This window comes from Bactrocera neohumeralis, unplaced genomic scaffold, assembly GCF_024586455.1.
Source record: "Bactrocera neohumeralis isolate Rockhampton unplaced genomic scaffold, APGP_CSIRO_Bneo_wtdbg2-racon-allhic-juicebox.fasta_v2 cluster09, whole genome shotgun sequence".
Classification (NCBI taxonomy): Eukaryota; Metazoa; Arthropoda; class Insecta; order Diptera; family Tephritidae; genus Bactrocera; species Bactrocera neohumeralis.
This window is the reverse complement of record NW_026089622.1, coordinates 33,933,639-33,958,122: the sequence shown is the minus strand read 5'-3', so window position 1 is coordinate 33,958,122 and position 24,484 is coordinate 33,933,639. Positions and strand designations below refer to the sequence as shown.

The 24,484-nt window shown below is 38.2% G+C and overlaps 1 protein-coding gene across 1 annotated transcript in view; it reads right to left on the bottom strand.

The window, feature by feature from the left end:
• Positions 1-24,484, bottom strand: part of LOC126764085 (uncharacterized) — a 532,840-nt gene that overhangs the window by 74,107 nt on the left and 434,249 nt on the right. The gene's annotated exons all lie outside the window — the stretch shown is intronic.

Genomic DNA, 24,484 nt, shown 5'->3' with positions numbered 1-24,484 from the left:
CTGAGAAATATCATTCAGATTGTTTGTGAACTGGGACCATTTTTCTAAGCCAAAAGGTTTCACTTGTTCGTCCAAGTAGGTTCCATCTTTCCATAATTCTTGTATTAAGATTTTCGCCTGGATCATAATTGGCGAAAGCTATCCTGCGGGGTCGAAAAGTTTTGCCTCCGAAGATAAAATCTGTCATTTTGTTATGGTTGATAATTGGATATGGAGTCAGTCGTGTATGATAACTGGTCCGATATCGCATTCCATTGGATGCCTAGTGTTTCTGTTGTACTTTCCTTTTCGAATATAAGGAAATTAGTGTCCAACAAATTTTCGTTTGGAATATTTTTGAGTATATTTGGGTGATTTGCCGTAATCTTTTTTAATGGAAACCCTGCGGATTTGAGGGCTTTTATTACCTGTGACAAGGCCTCGTATGCTTGTGGAAGAGTGTGACTTCCAGACAGAATATAGTCTATATGCGTTTGAGTTTTCAACACTTCAGTTGCCAGAGGAAATTCTGACTTTGTGTTGTCTGCCAATTCGTGGAGGGTTCGAATGGCTAGATATGGTGCACAGTTAACGCCAAAGGTAACTGCTTTTAATTTGAAGTCGCGTAGAGGACTGGTGGGGGATCTTCGGAACATAAAACGTTGAAAATCTTGGTCGTCTTTATGTACGACTATTTGCCGATACATTTTATCGACGTCCCCATTGAATACGTATTTCAATATACGCCAATTTAATATCAGAAGCATTAAATCTGGTTGGAGTGTGGGTCCCGTAAACAAGATATCATTTTGGAATTCTCTGAACTAGTGGTTTTCGAGGCATTATAAACAACTCTTACTTTTGCTGTTTTTTTGTCTGGCTTTACTACTGCGTGATGTGGTAGGTAAAAGGAGTAGTATTTGCCGTTGACAATTTCCTCACCTGGGTTTACTTCCTCCACATAATCTAAATGGAGGTATTCTTCTAACACACTATCATATTTCTGATTTGAGTTCACCTTTTTTAAGTAAGTTTCTTTCCATACTTAGAAACTGCTGTATTGCAGAGGTGCGAGAGTAACCTAAGGCGAGTGTGTTAAGAAATTGTTGCTTAAGTGGTAGTCGTACGATGTACCGACCGTTTTCTGATCCTTGACCCTTGCTTGATCCTTCTGACCCTTTGCCAATGCTTGCTATTTATATGATAGCTTGGTAGCATGTTAGTTAATTGCGGTAAGACAATAGCTTCTGCTTGTATGCGCTTATCCGCTTTGGGGGAAAAAAGGGTAATGGGGCAGATTTTATTTGAGTTTTGAACAACTCTTCCGCCCATCCCCGTGATTTCAAAATTGGCCAGTTTTGTTGGCAACTGAAGCCTGTTTTGTGCCCTAGACGCTATAAAGGATCGTTGTGATCCTTGGTCTATTAAGGCTCTGAGTTTAAACAGTTCTCCTCGGTGTTCGATGGAGACAACTGCTGTGGGTAATAGTACCCTACTGTGATTTTCGCTATGTAGCGTTTGAGTTTTTAACGCCTTTGAGCAGCATAGTGCTTCTTGGCAGTTTTCAGAATTTATTGTTGCAACTAAACCTGTTGCTCTTTTTACGTTTGCGCTGTTTGGGGGTGAGCTGGAATAATTTGTTATATGTAACATTGAATGATGTATTTTATGGCAGTAAACGCAATTAAATTTGCTTTCGCAATCTTTAAGCGTATGCGCATGTGACAAACAGTTGGTACATAATTTTTTCGTTCTTACGAAATTGTTTCGATCGCTAATATTCATTTTTTTGAATTTCTCGCACGATTTGAGCTTGTGACCTCCTCTACAAAGTTCGCATGACGTTTGTTTATATTGTTCAGAAGTGAACTATTGATTCTTAAAAAATCTTCTATTTAAATTATTGTGGATACTTGCTTGGGGTCTACTGAAGCTTCTATTGAGGTCGCTTTGAACGTTTTTCGTTCTGACTAGTTTTTTATCTACCCTTTCTGCAATTTCATATTGGGTAGTAAGAAGTTTTTTCTGGTAATGCAGCTGTGCATATATTTACCAGAATGGGGTCCCAATTATCTGTGGGAATATTCTGTGTAGATAAAACCGGCAAACAATTTGAAACAATGGATTGAAGCTTTATGAATTCATCACTTGTTTATTTCTGAATTTGTGGTAAATTCATTGGTATCGTCACTTGCTTGTCGACCGATAGTTGCAATTTTCGTCATTGAGAGCGAACTGTTTGACTATTATGCCTGCTTGACCTTTGGTTTTGTATCTAAGGTGATACAATTTCTGCGCTTGTGATAATTTAGGATGGTTTATGTACACAGCTGTAAACATGTCCCGGAAGGACGGCCACTGTTCATAACCACCATGAAATATATCTGTGTCGCATGCTGGCACTTTAAGGTGAATGCCTGAACTTGCCTCTTGGGCTTGTCTTGGTGGCAGATCTACTCTCGGTTGTGGAGTAAGTGCAATTGATTTGATTAGTTTTAGTTGATTAGAGATCATGGCTGTAGTCTCTTCGAATTAGTCTAAGCAATTTTCGTATTTTGAGCAAGCCGAGGATGTAAAATTTTCTGGTATATCTGAGTCGTCAGATTCTACGATTGCGTCATATGCCGCTTGGAGACGTGTCCAGAAGTTGTCAAGATTTTCTTTTTTAATATCTAATACCGATTCAGAATTATCTTGAATCGGTGAAGATGAGAATCGAGTGCAGTATCGAATTAGACTGTCACTCTCAGAAATAAATTTGGTTTTGTAGCACCTTGCTTTGAGCGTGTAGATTCTTCAGGTGTACACGGACTTTTTTCGTCTGAAATCATCTTTGGAACTTTTAGCAACTGAGTTGTTTTAGATTAGTTTGAGTCTGAACTCATTTAAAAGATGTATAGAATGAATCAAAACGTCTTAGTGAAAACTAGACTTGTAGATGTTTAGAAAAAGTTTCGTATATAAAATGTTGAATAGAAGACTCTTTTGTATGTAAGAGTTTCAAAAAAAATCAATAAAACCAATGGCTTTTTGATAAACCGAGATTTCAAAAATATTTTCGTATATGTAAGTATTTATATGATTAGACGAGAACTCTTTTAAATAAATAAGAGTTTTGAACGAACTTGATATGACAAGAAGCTTTACGTATTTGGTAGCATGTGTAATCGCGAACTCTTTTAAGTTAATAAGAGTTTTGAACGAAATGTTTAGACGTAAACTCTTTTAAGTACTAAATAAGAGTTTTCCAAATCAAATAAAATATTACGCGTATATAGAATATCGCTTACATTTGATTTACATAATTATTTATTGTTGGCCGGAAATATTTTATATGTTTTATTTTTCTATATATATTTGTTTTATATATATTTTATGTCCAAATGACCTATAGGGTATACCTATAGGTGGATCTTTTATTTATTATGTGCTAATGAGCGCTCGTTTTAGAGATCACTGCACTTTGTACATATGCATGTATGAACATATGTATTACGCTTTGGTTGGTTACACAATCCTGCTTGTTTTTGTTGATCAAAAACAAAGGTGTATTGCGGGAACTATGCCAATGTGGACTTTGAATATATTTTATACGCAATCTTGTTTGATTTTGTTAGCGAAAACCTAAGGGGTATTGCGAAATATATGCCGATGTGGACTTTGAAGCAATATGCGTATCTACATATTTTTTTTTTTACCGATACTGTTTTAGGCGTTGATAATTGATATAAATGCTCGAGTTCATCTCCCTGGATGTCAATGGGCGGCATGCTGGCTAATACTTCAGCAGCGTCGGTTGATATAGTCCGGAAAGCACTTATTACCCGAATTGCAGAAAGCCTATGCACTGCAATTATTTGTTTTGAATACGCTTTTATATCCATTGCCTGTATTCATACTGGTGCCGCATACAGTATTACGGAACTCATTGCTTTCGCTATTAATAATCGCCGGCTGGAACGCACACAGCTTCTATTGGTCATCATTCTCGATAGGGTATTATAAATTCTGTTTGCCTTGGCGGAAGTATACTCCAAGTGTTCTTTAAATTGTATTTTGGAATCTAATATTACCCCCAGATACTTCAATTGCGGCTGCGAAATAATCTTGCATTCCCCTATGGTGAGCTCTATTCGTTCTTCTATCTTCCTAGTGCTTATCAGTAAAACTTCTGTTTTTTCCTCCGCCAGTTTCAGACTCATTCAGAACCATTGGCGTAGACCATTTAAGCACTCATTATTATTTCTCAGGTCGGGTAGTTGCTTGGCGACTGCTACCACCATGAGGTCGTCCGCATAAGCTACTAGTTTCACGTCTGTTGGTTGCTGTCTCTTTAGCACCCTGTCATACATAAGGTTCCATAATAGTGGGCCTAACACTGAGCCTTGTGGTACTCAACTTGAGATAGAGCAGCTCTTGGTGCCTTCGTCCGTCTCAAAAATCAGCTTTCTGTTTTTAAAATAGCTCGTTATTATGTTTATGAGGTATTCAGGGGCCCGTATTTCATCCAGGGCTTTAATTATGTCTGCCCATTTTGCTGAGTTGAATGCATTCTTGACATCCAGGGAAATCAGCGCACAATACTTTTCTGTGCCACCTTTCCATCTTTTGCCACTTACTGCACATTTCGCAATACGACGACTTATCGTAGTGCGTCAATAGTGGATATCTTTTTTATGAAGCCGTATTGTCTCTCTGATAATCCGCCGGATTTTTGGATTGCTAATTCCAAGCGGTTTCTTACAATGCTTTCGTACACTTTCCCAATCGTGTCGAGCATGCAAAGAGGTCGATATGATGAGGGTTCTTCTGGTGGCTTTTTTGGCTTTGGGAGTAGAACCAGGCGCTGAATCTTCCACGGATCGGGTAACACCTCTTCTAATATACACGCATTGTACATGCTAATAAATAAACTGGGTCTATGAGTTATGTCTTCTTTAAGGGCACTATTTGGTATACCGTCTATTCCAGGCGCTTTCGAGTTTTTGATTTTTTTCGCAATAGCCAATAGTTCGTCTTCTGTGACTAATAAGGGTGGGTCCGTAGCTTCGTTTCTTTTAATGTAGGAAATGGATGCATGTGTAGGGAATAACGCTTCGACAACATTTTTATAAATGAAGCGTTCTTAGGTTGCTGCGACTGATTTTTGAATTTCGACATAATGGCTGACTTCAGGAGCTTTTTTTGGCATTTAAATGCTTCTCTGAGGCGGATTTCGTTTTCCTCTCCCTGGTTTTGCTGTGCGCGACGTCCAGCTGAGTGACAGAGCTTCCTCAGCTTGGCAATTTCGTCGCTCTACCAGTATAACGGCTTTCGATTGTTATTGTATCTCGTCCTGCGCATAGTTGCGCCGCATGCTGCAACTAGTTCCTTCTGCACAGCGGTATCTACATATGTGACAATACACGTATGTACAAATTTTTAAGCATGTTATGAAAAACTTTTTATGTTATATTTAAGTTGTACCCGATGTCGATATATATGCCGGTATATTTTTCAGCGGATTTAATATATATGTACATATATATATGTATATAAATAATTTTATTTTTTATATGTATTTTGTGTCCATAATTCTTATGGGGTATACCTACGGATAGAGCGGATCTCTTGTGATTGTCTTATGTGCTAATGAGAGCTCGTTTAGAGATCACTGCACTTTGTATATATGTATGTATATGTATGTATGTATAACGTTTTTATATACAATTCTGCTTGTTTTTGTCGGTCAAAGAACAAGGGTTATTGCGGGATATTTGCCAATGTGGACTTTGAAGCGATATTTACATATCGTAACTGTGGTGAATATTTGTATTAAACCGCGAAATTTTTTTTTGTTTCGCCTTAACAGTGATTTACACACTCCGTTAATATAGCATGCTAATCGTGTGTCGTATGTCCCTATGTATATATATATGAATATACGTATTCGCAATATTTCTGCCGTGATAACAAAAAAGAGCGTCAGTATTTTTACCGTCTACACTTATGTTCACGGCTTTTATATATGTATGTATGTAAAATATATACATATAATATGTATGTACGTGTATATATGTATATAAATGCAAGTGGAAACAGAATATATGTACGTTTGTATTTTGTTCTTTATCTTTCTTTTATTTTTATTTTTCGCTTTAGAGTGTAGCTTTGTGATAACTCGGCCTTAGCTTACGTATGATTTAGCAATCTTGCTTACTGCTTTAAGAAGCAGAAGTGGTATTGCGGGAAAATAGTGCAAGTGGTTACTTGAATATGTATTGTTTTTTTTTTTATTATGTGTGTATATATATGTACACAAATGAAACACCGCAAGAAAAGGCAGCAATAGTATTTTAATAATGTGATTTGTCCGATTTTTATCGTTTTTTTTGTTTTTGAATATCGGTTATTTTCCGCTTTCTCCGTTAAGGTGTTGGAAAATAAGAAAATAAGAATACCGATATTAATTGTTTTTTTCGTTTTGTTAAACCGCTGGTACCTGTTTTTTTAACTGTTAAAACATACATACTTATATTTTAATAAAAAATGAAAACGATGCACTTTGACTCGCTTCAAGGGGTCTTTTTTTGTGCTTATTTGTGTGGGGACAAGTAGCGGTGTATCTACTTTTTTTTCGTTTTTGGGGTCAGTGGCCTCCTTTATTCGTGACGGTCCGCTCCTCCTTGTTGTTTTCTTTTATCCTGTGCAGTTTTCCCTTGTTGGTGTATGCAGGTCTCTGCGATGTCTAGCTGTGTTGTGTTGCTCCCGTTTGAAATTGTTGTTTTTATTTTATATAGTTTTAATTTCGCGCCCGTTTTATTTATTTCTTTTTATTTTTCTTCGGCGTCACTGCACTTGTCGTATGTATGTATGTGTTAATAATAATTTTCTAGTGTCACACTCCACTCTGCCCACTCTTCACTCTTTTTGTAGATTTTAATTTCCTTTTTATTTATTTTTTTTTTTATTTCGGTGGTTTTGGACTCACTGCACTGCCCTTATGTCTCTATGTTCATTTTAAACACTTTCAGACACTTTTCTGTGTTGTTGGTTAAGTCACTCCACTTCAATGTATTTTGGATGCTTTTTTCGGACAGTTAACAGTCCGCTCATTTTTTTTTTCTTTTTTTTCCGCAACGCTTTAGATTTGTATTTTATTTGTATTGATTGACAGTAGACACTTCACCTTTTTTTTTGTTGATGCACCACACCCCACGTTTTCTTTTTTTTTCGTGTATTTCTTTAGTAAGATTTGATTTTATTTAATTCTTATTATTATTTTTTTTTATTTTTTTTTATTTTTATTTTATTCTACTGTGTTAACTTGTTCGAAGGACCATGAATATTCTATTAGTCTTCCCGGCACTCACTTTATATTGAAAAAAATTCGCAACGAAAAACGAAATAAAAAATGGAGCAGGTCTGCGGTGTACCGTATCGAAAACCAAAAAGAGGCTGGTGCGTTGTCCGTCGGTCCCTTTAGTTCTTTTTTTGTATAGTGTCCTCGTGTATGTTGAATTTGTGATGTTGTGGTATTTGTGTGCGTGAGATGTGGAATGCAATGATGATGTGGTGTGGAATGAAGTATGGTGTATGTAATGTGTGTGGTGTGGAAGTGTAATATTGCGATGGGGGTCTAAGACTCACTTAGCCACCCGGTAACAATTTGCAGTAAACTTCTTAGTGCAAATAAAATAAAGCGAAGTCACAAGACCTGTGCGCGGCTTCAAATGTTTTGAACCCAAGCACTAAAATGATAAAAACTGCTTTAGGGCACAGAAGAGGCGTACTACTACTCAGCGGACAGTACAAACCTCCAAGTGGTGACAGTAACTGAATAAAGAGAAAAGCTCAAAATAAAAGCATTCACTAGAATTATAGGCACTTGAGATTGCTCGCATTTACATTAACATCACTAATGGTGGTCTGATAAGTAGCATAACCTTTCAAAGCAACTGCAATTTGGTTGAAGTTTTGGAATTCACTATAATGATTTTTAGCTCAACTAGACAAAACAAATTTCGGTTGAAGTATGGTCAACCTTCGTCTTTTTTCTTAGAAAACTTCAGCTGCTAACATGTAATTGTAGTAAAAAATTAAGGAGTTTATTTAAGAAATTAATATCTTTTTCTTATTTTTACAAAATGGAAAACGAAAATAACTTATGAATTTGCAGTAAACATTATTTAAAAGCCATAAACATCTGTCATTTCTAATTGAATAGGGAATCCTAAAGTTAAACGAGTAAAAACTATCCATATTTAACCACATCGAAATATTAGCATGTTTAAAGAAGCGAATAGCTGTTATGTTTAGTGCTTTTAAGTGTTAGGAATACGACCTTATTTATGAAAATTTGGAATGTATTTTTTTCTTGTCTTTAAGATAATTGCATATATAATATTTTCATATATGTATATTGGAAATAATCATTCGAAATAGAAATTTAGTTTTCCAGTCATGTTAAGGGTTTGCGCTCTTTTTTCACAAATGTTAACGTCACGTGATCCTTACTCTCAGGCTCCTTACCGAAAATACACGACAAATTATGCGGAAAGTTTTAAGGTCTTACTAAACTTTAAACGTGGAGATATCGAAAATTGCCGTCTACGAAATTCCATATTTTATTCACTGAAAATCTCGCTTTCGCCAATACCCAGATATCGGTGCAGTGGATGGATGTTAATAAGAGAGTACAGCATCTACCCCCAAGTTTTTTTTTTTTCTCAAAATGAATTCAGTGATTTCATGCGGAGAGATAAAGCAAATTGTTAAAGTGTTTGACGTAAAAAGTTATTGTTTTAGTGACATCACACTACCAACACAGAGGCGAAATTTTGTGAGTCACTATGTTTGTTACTTCTTCAGGCCTAACCAGCTGGAGAAATTTTAATTAAAATTGGTAATGAAGTTAGCTGACACCTTAAACACAGCGAGAAAATATCTTACTCCCATGAGAAAATTGATGAAAATGAAATCGCATATAACTAAGATCGTAGATAAATAAGAACTTTGTTTAATTTTTCAAATAAAACACGATACTTAAAATGACGGCCAAATCCTACGCACTCTCTTCGACAATATTGAAGAGTACATTAGGCATGTTTCTAATTTCTATTCCTATGTACATTCTTCGACAATATTGAAGAGTACAATAGGTATGTTTCAATTTCAATATAAACCTACGAGTCGTCAGTCGTGAAGTCTTGGTCTCGATTTACAGAGTGGCGATTGTCCTGGAAAACCTGGAAATGTCAGGGAATTTGAAATTTCTGGAACAGTCAGTGAAAAGTCAAGGAATTTTAACTTGGGTTAGGGAAATTTATAATTTATTTTTTTATTATGTCTACAGCATTTTAAAAACTGACTATATGGAGAATTAATAATAAAAATGAAGTTTAACTTCTAACTAATTGATAGTAGTAGTCATTATTTGATTATCAAGAGTTATAAACATTTGATCGAAAGAAACTGATCTTTTATGGATAGTTGGAAATCTGAGAAAAAATATAAAATAATTGATAGTTCCAAATTCTTACTCAATTCCGGGTATTAGGTGTAAATTATAGCAAACAAAAATTATTTTTAAAATAAATAATTTACAATTATAACGAATTTTTGAATCACAATTATTTTTTGTAGGCTCTGGAATTTTATTTTCGGTCAGGGAAAAATCAGGGGATTTCGGAATTAGTGTTCAGTTGACACTCTGGTTTATCGTTACACGAAACGCACTCAACAGTGACCTATTTTGCTGTAAACCTCTCAAACGGCGAGCGTATGTGTTTTACAGAGGCAAAACTGCAAGACCGAGTTGCAACACCGCCTATTACCACACTCTCCGCATTTTTCCGTCTGTGCCCAAAAGACGAGTTTGTTCAGACGTTATTCTATGTAATATCGCCAAAGGCTTCCATGTGGAATGTGTCACGAAAAGAATGGAAAAATCGAGTGCAGGGGACACCCATTGTCGGTTGGCCTGGTGTGAAAGCCTAAGATACCTTGAGTAGTATGTTTATCGTACACTTCTTCTTCTTCTTAATTGGCGTAGACACCGCTTACGCGATTATAGCCGAGTTAACAACAGCGCGCCAGTCGTTTCTTCTTTTCGCTACGTGGCGCCAATTGGATATTCCAAGCGAAGACAGGTCCTTCTCCACTTGGTCTTTCCAACGGAGTGGAGGTCTTCCTCTTCCTCTGCTTCCCCCGGCGGGTACTGCGTCGAATACTTTCAGAGCTGGAGTGTTTTCGTCCATTCGGACAACATGACCTAGCCAGCGTAGCCGCTGTCTTTTAATTCGCTGAACTATGTCGATATCGTCGTATATCTCGTACAGCTCATCGTTCCATCGAATGCGGTATTCGCCGTGGCTAACGCGCAAAGGACCATAAATCTTTCGCAGAACTTTTCTCTCGAAAACTCGCAACGTCGACTCATCCGTTGTTGTCATCGTCCAAGACTCTGCACCATACAGCAGAACGGGAATTATGAGTGACTTATATAGTTTGGATTTTGTTTGTCGAGAGAGGACTTTGCTTATCAATTGCCTACTCAGTCCGAAGTAACACCTGTTGGCAAGAGTTATTCTGCGTTGGATTTCTAGGCTGACATTGTTGGTGGTGTTTACCCTGGTTCCTAGATAGACGAAATTATTTACAACTTCAAAAGTTATGACTTCCAACAGTGACGTGAGAGCCAAGTCGCGAGTGCGATGACTGTTTGTTTGATGACAGGAGATATTTCGTCCTGCCCTCGTTCACTGCCAGACCCATCTGCTTTGCTTCTTTGTCCAGCCTGGAGAAAGCAGAACTAACGGCGCGGGTGTTGAGGCCGATGATATCAATATCATGAAGAAGTTGCTAAACGTCAGTTTACACAGCTGTTTTAGTTTTGCGGGTATACCAAATTCAGACATCGCGGCATAAAGGCAGCTCCTTTTCGTGCTGTCGAAAGCAGCTTTGAAATCGACGAAGAGGTGGAGTGTGTCGATTCTCCTTTCACGGGTCTTTTCCAAGATTTGGCGCATGGTGAATACCTGGTCGGTTGTTGATTTTCCAGGTCTAAAGCCACACTGATAAGGTCCAATCAGTTTGTTGACGGTGGGCTTTAATCTTTCATACAATACGCTCGATAGAACCTTATATGCGATGTTGAGGAGGCTAATCCCACGGTAGTTGGCGCAGATTGTGGGGTCTCCTTTTTTATGGATTGGGCATAGCACACTTAAATTCCAATCGTGGGGCATGCTGTCGTCCGACCATATTTTACAAAGAAGCTGAAGCATGCTCCTTATCAGTTCTTCGCCGCCGTGTTTGAATAGCTCGGCCGGCAATCCATCGGCCCCTGCCGCTTTGTTGTTCTTCAGGCGGGCAATTGCTATTCGAACTTCTTCAAGGTCGGGTAATGGAACGTTTGCTCCATCGTCGTCGATTGGGGAATCGGGTTCGCCTTCTCCTGGCGTTGTGCGTTCACTGCCATTTAGCAGGCTGGAGAAGTGTTCCCTCCATAATTTAAATATGCTCTGGGCATCGGTGACTAGATCACCTTTGGGGGTTCTACAAGAGTATGCTCCGGTCTTGAAACCTTCTGTAAGCCGCCGCATTTTTTTGTAGAATTTTCGAGCATTACCCCTGTCGGCCAGCTTATCAAGCTCTTGGTACTCACGCATTTCGGCCTCCTTCTTTTTCTGTCTACAAATGCGTCTCACTTCCCTCTTCAACACTCGGTATTTATCCTATCCCGCACGTGTTGTGGTCGATCGTAACGTTACGAGGTAGGCGGCCTGTTTTCTCTCCGCTGCGACACTGCACTCTTCGTCGTACCAGCTGTTCTTTTGCCCTTTCCGAAAACCAATGGTTTCGGTTGCAGCTGTACGTAAGGAGTTTGAAATGCCGTCCCACAGTTCCCTTATACCGAGTTGTTGACGAGTGCTCTCAGAGAGCAGGAGTGCAAGCCGAGTAGAGAATCGTTCAGCTGTCTGTTGTAATTGCAGCTTCTCGACGTCGAACCTTCCTTGTGTTTGTTGGCGTGCGTTTTTTGCTGCACAGAGGCGGGTGCGAATCTTAGCTGCAACAAGATAGTGGTCCGAGTCGATGTTAGGACCTCGGAGCGCACGCACATCTAAAACACTGGAGACGTGTCTTCCGTCTATCACAACATGATTGATCTGGTTGGTAGTTTTTCGATCCGGAGACAGCCAGGTAGCTTGATGAATCTTTTTTTGCTGGAATCTAGTACTACAGATAACCATATTTCGGGCCCCGGCGAAGTCGATCAGCCTCAACCCATTTGGGGATGTTTCATCGTGGAGGCTGAATTTACCGACCGTAGTGCCAAAGATACTTTTTTTTACCCATCCTGACGTTAAAGTCGCTAAGTACGATTTTGACATCGTGGCAGTTCTCATAGGTACGCTCCAAGCGCTCATAGAAGGCATCTTTGGTCACATTGTCCTTCTCTTCCATCAGGTCTTGGGCGCAAATGAGTGATATGTTGAAGAACTCCGCTTTGATGCGGATTGTGGCTAGACGTTCATCCACCGAAGTGAATGATAGTACTCGGCGGTGGAGTCTCTCTCCCACCGCGAATCCCGCACCAAACTTGCGCTCCTTTATCTGTCTGAGCTGCTTGAGTCATATGTAAAAGAATCGTTTCTGCCCACCCTCAAGTGAATGGCGATCAGAGAACTTTCCTGACTTTCATGATCTTCTACTCATGACTCCATCCTCTACACATGACTATCCTCCAACTTACATATTGGCCGATATATACGGTACAAAGTCCGCCGAAGTTTGAAAATATTTATATTAAATATATGGGGGTTAAATGAAGTATTTGTCCGATTCAATCCATTTTTGAGAGAAGGATTATCCGTTAATTTCAGTTATACAAGTATATATCACACATTGACCGACATTTTCGATGAAAAGTCAACTTACGTACCGCGGTCTAAATATGTGGTGCGAAGGAGCTTGAACAGTTATTATTGGATCTTAACAATTTCTGATCATTAGGTGGCACAAACTAAAGGCATTATCCGTAAAAAGTTATATCCCGTTATATTAATTGCTTCTTGATTTGTGGAGTGGTCTTTAAAATTGTGCTATAAGGAAAGTGGTCATGGTTGTTGTCCGATTTCGTCCATTTCCACAATTAGGCATAAGTGTGTAAGGTGAATGCCACGTACTAAATATTGTAGAAATCGGTTGGTCGGGTTCCGGGATATGGAATTTCACCAAAAAGTGGGCGGTGCCACGCCTATTACCAATCATTTGAAATGTTATATTTATAAATATCTACATATATAAGAGAAAAAAGATACTTGTGACCATAAAATACATTTAATATAATAATATTGCAGATCCATTTAATGAAAACGCTTATGTTAATATGAATTGTGACATTTTTCAGTTTGGTCCTTTTACCAAAATATTCAAATAATTGAGGTTTTTTTATGTAATTGTTTTATTAAATTTTAAAAATCTAAGTTACCTCTGGAAATGTATTAAAATCATAATACTCACTTTAGAAAGAGAACACATAGTATTTTCAAAAAAAATAAAAAATTATCAAATTAAAATATATGTGCATGGTATTATTAATTAAGAGTGGCTAAGCACACCAAAGCACACAAATAAAATACAAACGCTAATAGGTGTGTGCTGAGCGCTCATTTGGGCATATACATACTTATGTTTGAAGAAACAGTGATTCATAAACTGAAGTTATTATTGAAAGTACTTTTCAAAGGAACTTTGTTTAAAGAAATATCCTGGTTTGAAACTTTTTGCTTAGAAAATTATGTCTATGTTTGGAAGCACCTACTCTTGTGAACAATTTTTTTAATAATGAAATTAAACAAACATAAAATAAGAAGTAGGTTATCTGATTTTATAGAATTTATTACTTCAAACAAACTAAATTAAATGCTGTTATAAAGGCATGTTAAAAAAATTATTACTAAAATAAAATATTTATTATACTTTTTATTATTTGTCTTACATTTTATAAATTTATTCTAGTGAAAAAGAAACTTAAAATGGTTAGGCAATTTTACAATTGTTTCTCACAACTCTCTCTTCATGTTTGCCCGCGATGATCCCCTCATCTAGCCTTCAAAATGTGAACGCGTGCCCAATGGTGCAAAATGTCCCTGAGGGCTAATATGCCCACCTCTGGTCTGCTCGATAGTCATCGATTGGGGAGTCGGGTTCACCATCTCCTGGTGTTATGCTTTCACTGCCATTCAGTGAATTGGAAAAGTGTGTTCTAATTTTTTACAATGTTTATTTGTTAAATTTTGCAGGTGATAAATATTAAATAAAAATCCAAAAGTTTTGAGTAACTTGTTTAAACTGATCATATTATTCACCAATGGAAGAAAATATCAATAAAGGCAAAATACATTGAAATTTATTTAAAAATTTGCTTTATGTGCGAATTATCTTCCTCTCATAATTGAACTGACTTTTCTATTTCACCAAGGCAACAGGTGCAGTTTCTGATCGAAAGTACATATACATACATACATATGTATATTGGGTAGTCGAAAAAGTCTTTTCGTATTTTGTCAATAGATGTCGTTGCAGTCGTATATTTCCAGTGCTACCAATCACATTGTGTCATACAATATAGTTTTGGAAAGGTGAGCTTCATTCAAAAATAAATTCGGTAAAGTTGAAAAAAAGTTACAGCTGTTCAAAAATCAGTTAAAAAAAGAAATTCGCTAAATTTAGAAATTTTTGTATTAAAAAGGGAAGCATACTACGCCAATGAAATTTGTGAAGTTTACGGAGACGATGCTGTAACAGCACGTGTAGCACAACAATCGCTCGCTTCCGTTCTGGAAATTTCGAAATTTGGATTTACACTGATGAGATAATGTCTCTAACGGAAAAATGTAGTCGACCAAAATGGTATATATTTGTTTATTTATTTATTAGTATAAATATAAAAAAATTAGTTGAAGATTGATTATAAATACGAAGACTTTTTGGACTACACAATATATAAATATGAGATATTTTGTGTGCAAATCAACGGAATACTCACAGTCAACGCATGGCAACGTACACGATATAATTACAACCATTAAGTGCAATTATTAAAAATTTTTATAATACTCCTGTTGCTTTATAAGTTGTATTATAATATAATGAAATAGATACAATAACTTTTATATTTTTTATAAAAGAAACACGTTTTCGTTAAGTGCACGCGGAACCTACAAACTAAAACACGGAAAGACGTGAAAATTGGCACAGGTATGCTTTTGCATTATATGTAACTATATATTTATAACTCAAGAACAGCTTAACCGATTTGGCTAAAAATTGGTAAGGCGGTAGCATAGAACTATGACAAGGACATAGGGTACTTTTTTTGTTTTATATTAAAAGCCAAAACAATTCATATATTCATATATAAAATTTATATTTCAAAACATAAGCATGAGTTGAATGTTCATGAAAGAATTATTTGAATATTTGTTTACTTAAAAAACACCAAACAAAATTTCAGTAATATTTGTTTATGAATTATACTGATTACTGTTCGTGAACCAGGCGGTTTGTGGACACACAACGAACGAACGAACAGATTTTCATTACAAATCAAATAGAACATATAATATAAAAAAGTTTAAGAAAAAGTTCTATCATAATTTGAGATTAGCGCATAATATCCTTGACAACAACGCCCAGTTCCAAATAACACGCGAGCGGAGCGCGGGATCAGATCTTGTTATATACATATGATATAAATGAATTAATGTAGTAAATTATTTTATTTAGATAAAAAATATGAAAAGAAACTTTACCAAAATATCGCCCTAATTTTTGCGCCTTCAGCAATTGCTTGTATAGACCTCGTTCTTCTCAGGTGAATTTGGAATAATATGCCTCAGTTCTCCTAGGGAAATGTTATCCCTTCTACCCTTTCCAATATTAAATCAAATAGAACATATAATATAAAAAAGTTTAAGAAAAAGTTCTATCATAATTTGAGATTAGCGCATAATATCCTTGACAACAACGCCCAGTTCCAAATAACACGCGAGCGGAGCCGCGGGATCAGATCTTGTTATATACATATGATATAAATGAATTAATGTAGTAAATTATTTTATTTAGATAAAAAATATGAAAAGAAACTTTACCAAAATATCGCCCTAATTTTTGCGCCTTCAGCAATTGCTTGTATAGACCTCGTTCTTCTCAGGTGAATTTGGAATAATACGCCTCAGTTCTCCTAGGGAAATGTTATCCCTTCTACCCTTTCCAATATTAGAGCCCTTGCTTCAGTGGGTGATTTGCTCTCCCTCACGTACCATTTTCAACTGGCTCCATCCACTCTTTCTACCTCTTATTGGGTCGTCAAACCATCCTAAATAGTCCGCCGGCAGCGGTGTCGGTATTTTCCGCCTCCAACTCCACTTTCTTTCCCCATTTGCGAGGCGGCAGTTCAAGGTCATCGTACGCATGCAGTCTTTGGTAACCCATCTGAGCAGTGCTGTGTAGAACTACTCACACTGGTTGGGGGGACTGAAACACTTGGTGATTTAAGCCACTGCATCACCTCAAGGTGCCTGCCAATCCTAATAATCTTCTACCACATTCATGGTAATTCCTTTTATTTAAATGTGAGGCAAACATAAAAATGAACTATGCAACACGCTCTGAGTGTCGCGTAGCCGAGCCTTATTTGTATATTTTTTTGAAATAAATTTTTTGAATATATTTAAAAAATTTGATTTCATCTTTTGGTAAGTAATTTGCAAATAATTATACAAATATACATAATATAATATAAATATTTTAGAAAATGGAGTATGACTAAAAAATCGATTTAATTAAAGATATTGTGAAATGTATGGAGGAAGCCACACAAATTGATTCAGACGATAGTGAAAAGGGTGATATATGTGAAGGTCTATTATATAATCTTTGTTTTATTTTTGAATTGTAAATAAAATGTATTTCTTAATTGACAGAACTGATTAATATATGTGATAGAGTGGCCCAATTACCTATAAGGAAAAAGAAACGACAATGGGTTAAAGTATGGAGAACAACCAAGACGCAAACAGGTTCACATTCATTTTTAATGATGGAACTACTGCACATTGATGTAAATGGACACAAAAATTATCTAAGAATGTCAGAGACGCAGTATAATTTCATATTATCTGCAATACAGGACGACGTAATGAAGCAAGATACTGTGATGCGAGCTGCGATTTCTGCAACGGAAAAGCTGTCACTGATCCTCCGTTTTAAATCGAAAATCGTTTCAAAGCTTAAATTTTACCGACAATTTCGGCATAAGATTTGTTAGAAAAGCGAAAATCATTACACGTCGTATATGGGAGTTTTTGTAGTATCGACCCGATTTTATCTATTAACTATTACTATGACAGATTGAAGAATGTTCCCTGGATTTCATTAAAGTACCTCACATACAAATCTCATGGAGTAAAGTCAGCCAGATGTTCGAAAATCCTGATATGTGTTAGTTATATGAGGGCTGGACAAGTTTTCGCCTAATTTTATCTATTTTAAGCAAACAAATTTGCTGTCATGTGTAAAATATGTTTTGTAATTTTCATTGAAATAACTCAAATGTTGGCCCATATATCCAGCATAAAGTCTCTTGGAAGTTCGAAATGCCACGTACTAAATTTAGTCGAAATCGGTGGGTCGAGTCCTGAGATATGTGATTTCACCAAAAAATAAGCGGTGCTACGCTTATCGTCCAATTTTCATACCGGCTCCCATAAAGCTCTGTGATACCATCTCGGAGGTAAAATTTAGTGTATATGGGGTAATCATTTATTGATTTATTGCGCTTTCAGTAATTTTGAACAGTATTTATGTATATGGGGAGAGAGCGGGGTTTTTCCTTCGACCTCATAAATTTTTCACACTGTCGGTAAAAGATCTTATAAGATTTGCGCCGAGTTGTAGCTTCAGCAGATTAGGAGATGTGTTTATTAAACTTTTTTAAAATGCTTGTCTCATAGATACCCTTGCTACTGCGATCCCCTTGGCCAAATTAGAGTTTTATATCTTAATTTAGTGAGTAGTTATGGCACTTTATAGGTTTTCGGTTACTGGAGATTTGTAAGCGTGGCAGTGGTCCGAATACGCTCATATACTGGTAACTCGCAATTTTCTTTGTACTAAGGATCTCGCATACTAAGTTTTATTAAGATATCTCAATTTTTACTCAAGTTACATCTTAAGGATTTCCACTTTTCTCATCATCCTGATCATTTCTCTGTATATCTAAAACTACATATCGTCACCTGAAATGCAAAATAACGTAACATTTTCGGAAATTTATAGTGGCATGAATGAAACCCGAAATAAAATGGAACATGAGGGAAACAAAATTTTAATATTGGTTAAAACGGGTTTATATCCGACCGCAGAATCTGAAAATGTTGAACATATGTAATATTATGTATATAATTTGAAGTAGTGAAGCGTAATCAATAAGACACTCAATTTCGATTTTTTTGATGATTTTTATTTTGCATTTTAGGTGACGATATATACATACATATGTTTATCGCTTGGTTTTAGGTGATATATGCAACCGTTAGATGAACAAAACTATTATACTCTTTAACAACAGGTTGCAAGAGTATAAAAATGTATACTTGTATATGGAAGAACCTTTACTAAATAGAGTCAGCTGGTTTGAATATAATGACCATATTATTAACAGGTGTTTACGCTACTTCGTTGCCTTTCCTTTTTTCTCAGATCCTGTATAGCAATTTCGGACCAATTTTTCAGGTTATTTCACATGATTTTGCGTTGTAACATGTAGTGCACAATATTCTCAGGAGTCACACGTTCGATGATTGTAATTTGTAAATCCTTTCTTTTTGCTTCGAATTTCGGACAGTAAAAAAAAATATGATGCGCGTTTTCGCTGCCATTTCTGCAGAATGAACATTCTGATTCGTTATCGTGACCATATTTATAGAGGTACTGTCGGAAGCATCCGTGTCCGGTCAGGAATTGCGTCAGGTAGTAATCAGAATTGCCGTTCTTTCTCTCCACCCATGTTTCAACCTTTCTGATTAGCTGCTATGTCCTACCGTCTGCCACTCACATATACTTTCCTCCCGTTCTTTATTTCGCTCTGATGTTGTAAGACGCCTCCCAACGCTTCTTGATTTCTCGCAGACTCTTTCGATCTCTAATGCCATTATGTCCGACGGTGTGATACCCGCAATGACTCCAGCGCCTCGTGCGAAACCGTGCGAAATCCACAAATAACTCTTATTGCCTTAAGCCGAGTCAAAGATCTTGCTTTCTTTACGTATGTTTTATTTTGCATTGCTGGTCCCCATATGGGCGCCGCGTACATTAGCACCGACTGACTCACCTTAGCCAAGAGTGCTCGCTTGCTCTGGCTTGGTCCTCCAATATTAGCCATAATCCTCGATGGGGCCACCGTTATTCGCTTCGCTTTTGCACATGATTTTTCAATATGCGTGCAATAGTTAAGCCGCATGTCTATTACAACGCCTAGGTATTTTAGCGACTGCTGAGTCGTTATACTATAGCCATCAATGTTAAAAGTAGAATTTTCTACTTGTTTTCTGCTGGTAATCAGCATTGCTTCCATTTTTTGGGCTGCTATTTGGAACTTTTTCGCAGTGAACCAGCCCTTTATTCTTAAAGCGGTGTCTTCACCTAGGCTTTCTACCTGACTGATTTCTTTTCATACCACCGTTACCGCAATGTCATCGGCGTACCCGATAATGTGGACCCCTGCGTCATAAAACACATTCCACAGCAGTGGACCCAGAACTGAGCCTGGTGGTACCCCTTACTTTTTTGGTCCTTCGTCGGTATCATAGAGTAACAGTCAATTCGAGAGCGCTCATTATATATGGAATTGAACGCATTTTTAACGTCAAACGATACGATAGCGCAGTATTATTTTGCACCATACATCCATCTCGTCCCTTCGATTGCCTTGCTTGCCACATTTGTCACTTTTGCGATCGCATGAATGGTTGATCTATGCTTACGAAAACCAAATTGGCTTTCGGCGAGTGCTGGATACCCTTGCTAAAGATACTTCTCCAGTCGTACGCATATTATTCTCTCCAAAATTTGTCCAAGCGTGTCCAGCATGCAGAGAGGACGGTACGAACTTGGTTCTCCAGCCTGTTTATTTGGTTTCTGCAAAAATACTAATCGTTGTATCTTCCATATTTGTGGAAAGACACATTTTTGCAAACAGCGGGTAAGGAGCTGTGAAAAGGGGATCGCTTTGTGAGTTATAGCTGTTTTTAGGGTCTTGTTAGAAATTTCATCTAGACCCGGTGTTTTGGTATTTCCAAACCTTTTAGCTGCATCTACCACTTCATCGTCGGTGACCGATGGAATGTTTATTTCCGTGGATTAATTTGATAGTACAGGTTCTTCGTTCCTCTGCGTAGGGAAAAAGGTTTCCACGATGTTTTTCAAAAGGGTGGGACAGGTTGGTGTTCTCCCTTTGCTGCTTTTGAATTTTGTCATTACTAATTTGTAGGGATCGCCCCATGGGTTCTCATCGGCATTTTCGCAGAGCTCTTTGAAGCAGGCTTCTTTTAATTGTTTTCTTGAGCTCACGGCTTTTTTGTGAAAGCATTCGCGCAGGTTTTCGTATTCTAGTGAACTTGAGGTCAGACACTTTCCAACATGTTGATCGTACCAACGGGCTACTAGCAAACGTGATCTCAATCACTAATCCACTACCATTTTTTTCAAAAGTGTTCCTTTTTCCAGTATTTAATAGCACCACATCGAGCGATGAAAAGGCCTTGAGAAGAGCGTCTTCTCGTTTGTTCGTACTATCACTTCCCCATTCCACAGCACACGCGTTAAAATCGCCTGCTACCACGTTATTCGTAGTTCTTAGGATTTCCTGCACAAAATCATCCAGTATCCCTTCAAACGTGCCTTGTGGTATACTCGGTGGTATATAGCAGCTACTAAAGTCGATTCCACAGATCTTGGCTCGTGTGAGTAGGCCTTTCCTAATAATGGCTTTTCCTGGAAAGCTTTGGCTCCGCACGACTATATGGCATTTTTGCTGGTGATGTCGGAGGCCCATTTGGCGTTGCCTCGGTTTTTATACTGTTCGCACAGTATAGCTACGTCCACCTTCTCTTCAAAAACGGTTTGTTTAAGCAACTCTTGCGCAGCTTCGCAGTGATTCAGGTTTAGCTGCATAACTTTCATTTAATGAATTTTTTATATGCTTCTTGATATAGAGGGCATCTTTTACTACTTATTTGGTGGTTTGAGTTTTCCCTTCCCTTGCTCTTGCAAGCGAAAGTTTCCTTTTTCGCCACATCTTCGACATCACTTGCCTCTGTCATCCGAATTGCTACATGCTGCTGCCAGATGCCCATATTCCAGACACCCGAAACACCTTTTTAAATTAGGTTTTTCTCTTAGCCTGGAGACTACCCATCCTATCTTAATATTTCGCTCATCTAGCAGTATCCTTGCTTCCAGCGCAGGGAGGCTTACTACCGCTACCTGTGTACCCACATATGCCGTCTTGAGGTTCTTAATAGCACTCACGTCAAAACTTTTTAGTTCTTTCACCTGCTTCCGTATGGCTTCCGTATGGCTTCCGTAATGTCCTCTTTGGTGGTGATGTCGTCCAGGTCACGAATTTCTACTATGACTTCATGTGCAAGCGCTTTGATTTCTGCTGGTCTCCTAACAGTTTGCTTATTTCGCCCTTTAGTTCGCTCGTACTTTCCATTTGGCTTGCTTTTAGTTCCAGCAATATTTCGCCTTTTGCTGTCTTCCTAATGCGGAATACATTTTCCCCGAGTTTCTGCAGGGTTTCTTCTATTCTGACTTTCATCAGGATCTCTCTGTAGGACATATCTCCAAAGCGCACTCTGACTATAGCATCGGGCCGTGGTGGCGTCTTACGGTCAATCTTCTTGTAGCTTTGTGGCTTGCGCTTTACGCTTACCCAACCTTCATCTTTTCCTACTTCCTCTCTGTATTTATCAGGGCTATTTCCTGATGTCTTTTTATTTCGTTCTGCTTGCTATAGAACTGAGAATGTCCCTCATATTATTATTTATAGACCGCTTCGGAGGACGCATTGCTACAGTCAGTCTTTTTATAGCACCTCGTAGATCCAAGATGTAGTCCACAGGATGTTGTGCTACTTTGGTTTAAGGTCTGCTATCTTCTAACACCGATGGTGAGGACCTGGCGATTGACCGAACGGGCTATCCTCGGTATACGCTTGAACAGATCTACTTCCGCATTTGGGGTCCTCAAAGTCAGATCTGCCTATGATCTATAGTTTTCAGCCCCCGGGCAACATAGGCTACTATTCCTATGACCAATGCACACTTCCTGACTAAGGACCGAAGTGGATGTTTACTGACACACGCCGCAGCTGATATCTCGGCAGAGTCAAGCTTCAAGGGACTCCCAGTATGCCGTGTTGTGTACCAGTCAGGTAGATTTAATCAGCCGCACCTAACATGGTGAACAGACGCTGACCAGGAAGCCGCCCATTATGGGTCCGTCGCGCCTGGATTTTTTTATTACACAACATGCCCTTGCATGTTGCGGGAGACACATATTTTAAACGGGCTGTGTCGATTCGCCGACTCTCGCCGGTTCTCGTCGGGGATTGCTTGTTCGTTTAAACTTGTTTCGCAACTAACCTGCTTCTACAGGCCGTTCGGCTATCCGCGACCTGCCGAGCTACCCGGTCCCTTAAAGCTCAGTGACAGTAACTATTCCCCCTGGAAATTTTAAGTCCCACCGGGTAATTTTAATTCCCACCGGGAAATTTTAAGTCCTACCGATCAACATGTGGGCCAGTCAAAATCCGTGATCACCGGTGGGTGAATTCATTAAAAATTATCTTTCAAGTTCATGGAAATGGAATTGAACATCTCCAAAAACATCGATTTATTGGATTTTGACCGAACATTTCGGCTTACGAATGGTTTGTGCACGGTTTGTTCTGCACAAATTTCTCAGAATCCAACATTCGAAGGACGTGTGACCGATTATTTGACCAAAAATCATATTTTAACCATTAACCATTTCCGTATTCACCTGATATGGCACCGTGTCTTCTTCTTTCTTTTCGGAAACATACATTGGCCCATGAAAGGAAAGCATTATGCAGACGTAGAGGCGATTCAAAAGCCTTGCACCGGCATACTTTCGGCCATAACGGCCAACGAGCTAAAACACTCGTTTGACATGTTTTTGGACCGTGCAAAAGATGTATTGAAGCAGAAGAAGAATATTTTGAATCAAATAAATTGATTTTGCCGAAAATTGATTTTTTTAAATGTCCTGTTTACTTTGGAACGCACCTTGTATGTTTTAATAACATTTTTGTTATTCTTCTTCTTTACTGGCATAGACACCGCTAACATCTTACGGATTATATATCTAACTCTATATACATTCATATGTATGTATATCGCTTAGATTAAGGTGATACATTCAACATATATATATGGAAGAACCTTCACTAAATAAAGTCAGCTGATTTGAATATAATGACCATATTACTGGCATAGACACCGCTAACGCAAATATAGCACAGCTAACAACAGAGCTAATTGGAGATTTCAAGCGAAGCCAGGTCCTTCTCCACCTGGTCTTTCCAACAGAGGATGTCTTCCTCTGCTTCAACCGGTGGTTACTGCGAATGCTTTCAAAGCTGAAGCGTTTTCGTCTATTAGGACAACATGACCTAGCCAGCGTAGCCGATGTCTTTTAATTCGCTGAACTATGTCAATCTCGTTGTATATTTTATACAGCTCATCGTTCCATCGAATGCGATATTCGCCGTGGCTAACGCGGAAAGGGCCATAAATCTTTCGCAGAACCTTTCTCTCGAAAACTCGTAACGTCGACTCATCAGATGTTGTCATCGTCTAAGTCTCTGCACCATACAGCAAGACGGGAATAATGAGTGACTTATAGAGTTTGGTTTTTGTTCGTCGAGAGAGGACTCTGCTTCTCAATTGCCTATTTAGTCCGAAGTAGCACCTGTTGCTAAGCGTTATTCTGCGTTGTACTTAGAGCCTGACATTGTTGGTGGTGTTGATACTGGTTCCAAGATAGACGAAATTATCTACGACTTCAAGGTTATGAATGTCAACAGTGACGTGAGAGCCTAGTCGCGAGTGCGACGACTGTTTGTTTGATGACAGGAAAAATTTCGTCTTGCCCTCGTTCTCCACCAGATGCATTTGCTTTGCTTCCTTATTAAGTCTGGAGAAAGCAGAACTAACGGCGCGAGTGTTGAGGCCACTGATATCGATGTCATTGGCGTGCGCCAGCAGCGGTACACTCACATTGAAGATTGTACTTGCTCGATTGAGTTTTGCAGCTCCAATTATTTTCTCCAGCAGCAGATTGAAGAAGTCGCACGATAGGGAGTCGCCTTGTCTGAAACCTCGTTTGGTATCGAACGGCTCGGAGAGATCCTTCCCGATCCTAACGG